Genomic DNA, 5,883 nt, shown 5'->3' with positions numbered 1-5,883 from the left:
TTCTATCGTAGTTTCCCATTTGGGAGCAGATAGAGATATGGAGATTGGGGTCTCTGAACTCACCATTAAAAATACATCTTTTGGTAAAGTTGTCAGTTTAAAAATGACACTTTTAGAAAGTGGGCATTTTCTTGTTGAACCATTCCGTGCCACTGCCTGCTAGTGTATTCAATATCTGGGTCGGACTGACAGTTGGGCTGGTGTGATTTCTCTCTAGACAGTGACACAAGAGGGAGCTGGGGAGTAGCCTGCATGTCCTGATGAGTCTCCTGGGATAGAGTGGGGAGGGAGGAACTGACACTTACACATGAAAGAGCTGTGCCTGCCCTCACACAATGCAGTCTCTGACCCTCTGAAGTGTGTCTGGGGCCAGGCCTGGGCAAGGCAGGATCTTGTGAACAACAGAGACTTTCCTTTGAAGTTTGCCTACTTTAAAAGCAAAAATTAGTATAAGTAGTGGACCCAAACCCCATGAGTTTTAGAACTGTTCTGGATCAAGAGGAACCTCTGCCAAGGAGAAGAGCTGAAGAGCTGGAGGATACGTACTGCCCCTTTGCTGTTGTGCTTTGCTGGGTAGGCCCGCAGTTGCTGCTTCTACCTTAAAGATGACAAAGACTGGACCTTCCTATGTATCCTGTTTTTGAAGTTTCTCCAAGGGCTTGAAGTAGAGTTTGCCTCCTGTTAGAAGTCTCAGAGATATGAAAGACTTCAGCTTCATCTGCCTAAAGCACTGGGAACTTCGTGTTTTGTGCTGCAACAGAAGAAAAATCACCACAACACTGTCAACGACACTGCTGACTGCACCATGATCTGACGATGCCACATGGAGGCCGTGCCCCACGTTGCACGTCAACCCTGGCCTCCCAGTGCTGCTACCTGACACCGTCACCAAGTCGCTGCTTGCACCATGACCTGTGGACCCAGCACTCTGCATCGCCTTGCTCACACTGCAGCCTTGCCATCTACGCCGCCGCCGCTCAATGCCGCTGCCTGCACCGTGGCCTGAGGACACTGCTCGTGAAGTGTCTGATGAATCATCCCATCCCGCACCGCAGCAGCAATCCACCGAATCCAGGGCCATCAACTCCAGTGTCATCACTATACACCCTTGTCTGTGCCGCAACTTAGTGGGCACCACACTGAGCCTTTCCAGCGCCGCACCGGCGCCATGGGCCTTCCGACAACAGCGCTTCAGCAACAAAGACGCCGCTGCCTGCTTCGTGACCTGGAGACACCACATGTTGCACCGCCCTGCTTCACTCCACAGCCCTGGTCCCACTGATGCAGCAGGACTCCATCACTGAGCTGCTGTCTGCACGGTGGACTGTGGGCACAGCAAGTTGCATCATCCCGCTTCTCACTGCAGCCCCAAGGCCATCCACGCCAGGGCTCCTGACTTTGTCATCAGCCCGGAGTTTGGTCTGCAATGCGTGTGACTTCCAGGGCCCGAAGACCCCCACACCGACCTCTGAAACTGGCGCCTGCAACACCAGAGACGTCACACTCCAGATCTCATTGCGAGGATCACAACGCCCTACATTTTGAAAGTACTGTTTTACTGGTCTTCCCGACACCGTAGCTGGCCTGCTATGCTGAAGCCAGCCTGAACTGTTGGATTTGTTGTTCACGATGCCGTGATAGCCCCAGACAGAGCTATTGACTTTAAGGAATTTTAATTCTTGCAAAATTCATATCTTTATTACTGTATGTTTGATTTTTCTCGTTTTGGTCTTCTTCATAGATAAATATTGGCTATTTTTCTAAAACTAGTGCTGTGTCCTTTTGTAGTGTCTTCACTATATTAATGTGTGTTATGTGCAAATGCTCTACACATTGCTTCTGCGATGAGCCTGACTGCTCGTGCCAAGGTACCAAGGGGTGAGCAGGAGTTATCAGATCTAGTTCTCTCCCTTATCCTGACTAGAGTGAGGGTTCCTACTTGAACAGGGTGCAAACCGACTGCCAACCAAAGACCCCATTTCTAACACACCTGTTGCCTTTCAAGCAAAGTTTCCTACTAGCCTCCCATATATTTTGCAATTGGGTCATTCACTCCACCCATGTGGGATATGGATGATGGAGGAGTGTGAGTGTACTCCATGAGTGTGAGGTAGGCTGTGCACAGAGTATGTTCTACATTTGGCTGTGACCATACAGAATCCATTTTGACTTCCTGTACTGGAGTGGTACCTAAAATGGAGAGTTGAAGAAAACCCAAGGCATTAATCTCATTTTTACCTTTGAAGTATTTTGTGATGTGTGAGATTATAGGGTGCAGAGGATAGGAGACACATGCTCCCATTGAAGCACACGGAAACACTTACCCCTTTCTTGCTTCATTCGTATCATGTAGTGTTACCTACAACAAGTTATCTTGGTTAAGTAGGGAAGCCTCTCCCTCTCTTGTGTCATTGTTTCCAATCTCCTGTGACAGAGGTTTCCAACACCATCCCTCACTCCTGCTGACACTGTAGGAAAACTGCTCCTTTACACAATGCTGCTCCTTTACACCTAGAAGTAACCTTCCCAGCCAATGAGGAGGATGGAATAATAGACATAGAAGGGGAACACCCTCAGAGAACACGATTGACTGTGGGCTTGTCCAGTCCCTGCACAAAGCTGATGTTGTTTGCTTCCCATCAATGTGAAGAGGCGGAGGGCAGGATGCTGGAGTTTGGCAGGGGAGCCTGGTGCTAGTGAGTGAGCCGAGAGGAGATGATGGCAGTTGGGGCAGCGCTCAAGCATCGCTAGAGGCTCCTGGGGACTGTGTGCCTCACACTGGGGTTCGCTCTTCAAGTTGATGCGGTGGAGGTATACTTGACGTCAGAACATTATGTTGAGAATAGTACAAGAGCTAGGCTTCCTTGCACATTCAAATCATCCACAGTAGTCATTAGCCATGCCTTTGTCTCCTGGGAGTTTCTGCAGACAGTGGTGGGGAGCTGTTTACAATCTTCTTCTTCATTACAGGAAACACATTTCCTGGATCTAATGATCATTTTAAAGACGGTTTAACTGGGATAGAGACATTAATAAAAAAAGATGACTCCTTATACATTGAAAACGTGCAGTTCAAAGACAACGGCTCCTACTTCTGTAGTATGAAGAACCCACCTGATGTTGATGGCTCACATGCACATCTTTCACTACGAGTTGTTGCGAAAGAAAATCTGCCTGTTTAATGGACTAGCCCAGTGGCAGGAATTGTGGCTGGTGCAGTAGCAGGTTTTCCTTTGCTTGTTGGTCTCATTGTGGGACTTGTCATATGTGTCATAAACAACAGTTCTAACAGCAATTCAATCAAGAATCATTCTGGCTCCAATACTACCTAAAACTTGATGTCGCCAGTCAAGCAGACTCCAAAAAAGACTTCCTATGAAACCCAGTGTCTGATAAACAGTCTACCCACCGGATCTTATCAGGATCCAGTCATATATGCTCTGCTGGACCACTCTGGAGGTACAAGCAACCAGATCATCAAATCTGAATCTGCTGTGTATGCTGATATTTGCAAAAACTGAGGTGAGGATCTCACAAACACCACCAACCTACTAAGCTGGATCAGGGGTAACCTCTCCAACTGGAATCATCTGAAGCGAATGTGCCCCAGAACTACACATGAACTTGCAGCCTTGGTCCAAGGCATGTGAATATTGAGAGATTTAGGTGTATTATATATAAATGTGCCTGTAAATATTCTGTTTAAGTTTACCAAAATGAGACCTGTTGTGCATGCTTGAGAGGTGGCCAGATTCCACTCCTCGCAAACAGGCTTTTGTTTTTTAACTATTTGTTTTTTAAGTGAAAGAACGTTTGGGCAGGTGGGGTGGTGAGAAAAATATTTGTAGTCAAAGGTTGTCACATTGCATTTTTATATATAAAATGAGGAGTGTATTTTTAGGACAAACAATTTACAAATAGCGTATAACCCATAGTTTCAATAGAGCTAATGTTCTCTTGAGTTCGAAAGAGGAGTTTGTGACTGCCTTTAATGCCGGTTGCAAGGAGCAAGTGATTTCAGGGATGGGTGGTTGAATAAGGGGTTCCTCTTCAAGATGTTGATAAAGACTACAAGCACTGCCACCTTCTCCATTTAACCTTGACCTTGCGTGCTTTGGGTACATTATGAACTGTTAGGGGCTTCCAAAGCTGCTGTTTGGCTTAATGGTGCCTCTTTAACAGCCTCCAAGGGTATCTAATAATACGTAGCACCCAAGTACATTGTCTATTATACCTACTTTTTTTCTATACTTGTAATTGTATTCGGTGCCATTGAATCCTCCCTAGTGATACAAAGGTGTGGGATTCCATTTCCAAGCAAGCCACCTGTTTTGCTTATTTATGTACCTATCATGCTCCAGCCATCTAATTTCTTCCTAATTCAGAATGTGCCTCCACCGAGGAGTCTGATTCTGCACAGTGATGTGGAGCGTGCCTCCCTCCTTTAGGATGACTGGTATTGTGTGGTAAAGGCTCCCTGAAATTCACCGACAGGTGGCCAAAGCCACAGCCTCTTAGATTGTTTTCTTTTCCCCATTTCCTTGCTTCAGAATTTATGTAGTAGATCACCATGAACGACTGTGGTGCTGGAGATTAGATGGAGTGTGCAGGCTGGCATTGGGTCCCCTTGTGCATGCCGCCCAACCACTTAAAAGTCTTGACAAACCTTACTGCTGGTGAAAATGGAGCTATAGGCCCCACACCATAGTCAAATGTCACATAAGTCGAAGGTGTGAGAAACCCTGCTGTGGCAGTTGTTCATCCTCCAGGAAGTAAGAAAAAGACTGTGGCTGAACCAGTATGAAAGGACTATATGTAGGCCATGAATTGCCTTAAACTGATCCCAGAGTTGGAATGATTCCTGCACATTAGGCCCAAAAGAACTCCCTATGTGGACAGAAATTCTCGAACAACAAGTGCATGCTATTCCTATGGAATGCCTATGACTGTGGCACTTTAAGAATCCCTGGCTTAGCCCCCTGCCTTTGTGCATGTATACCAATGTATAACTCCCAGACATTCCTCAGGCTACTTAACAAATTCAAGGAGAGATAATGGAGTAGAAAAGAACTTGCTTAGGACTGATACTGTCACAGGTGAGCCACTCTTTTCTTAATTCAAGGGTTTCAGTGTTTTTTTTAAAGATACAGAGATGGTTGCTGTGTCGTCAGTCATCTCTAAATTTGACAGACAGAGTACCTTTGGGATGGTGGAAATTAAGGGACTACGCTACTCCATCCGTTAAACACAATATCAGGCCCATAGGGAAAAGTTTGCCAGATTGTCAGGGTTTACATTGAGTTTTTCAAGAGACATTCATTAACTATCGGGAGATTCATTAATTGTTGGGGTTAGCAAATAGGCTTTTGACTAGGTGGAGGCACAGCACCAGCTCTGTCAACCATGGTAGAGGACTACAGACACATTATGAATGACAGTGACATAACAGTCTTTTTTTGCTTGATCTCCATGCCTCATTTGATATGATTGATCATAATGACCTGATGATCTAGTTGACGTAGAGTGGTATAGCAGGAGCTGCTAAATGGTTAGTATCACTTCTACAATGATGATCACATTCTGCTCACTTACCAACCTTCAGGTTAGCCAGATCCACTGAACTGTGTAGGCTCTCACAAGACTCCTAGTTATCACCCATTATGCTTAAAATCTATGTGAAATCACTATCACAGCAGATCAGATGTTTGGGTTACTTGGGCACCTCATATGGTGAGAAGACAAATGTCAATTTGTTTGGACTAAATGCGCCTCACTCTTTGGACAAGGTTTGGACTGTTTTTATGTCGTTCAACTCTGGGTGACCATCAGTTTTCTTAAGCTCAATTGTGACAAACAAAGTTACTCCGTATACGGAAAAATGAA

General features: G+C 45.7%; 1 pseudogene; it reads left to right on the top strand.

The window, feature by feature from the left end:
• The first annotated feature begins 1,844 nt into the window (after nucleotides 1-1,844).
• On the top strand, nucleotides 1,845-3,521 carry LOC138283577 (myelin protein zero-like protein 1 pseudogene; annotated as a pseudogene).
• The last annotated feature ends 2,362 nt before the right edge of the window (nucleotides 3,522-5,883 follow it).

This window comes from Pleurodeles waltl, chromosome 3_1, assembly GCF_031143425.1.
Source record: "Pleurodeles waltl isolate 20211129_DDA chromosome 3_1, aPleWal1.hap1.20221129, whole genome shotgun sequence".
In the NCBI taxonomy this organism is placed as follows: Eukaryota; Metazoa; Chordata; class Amphibia; order Caudata; family Salamandridae; genus Pleurodeles; species Pleurodeles waltl.
The sequence above is the reverse complement of the archived record's forward strand: the minus strand, read 5'-3'. Positions and strand labels throughout refer to the sequence as shown.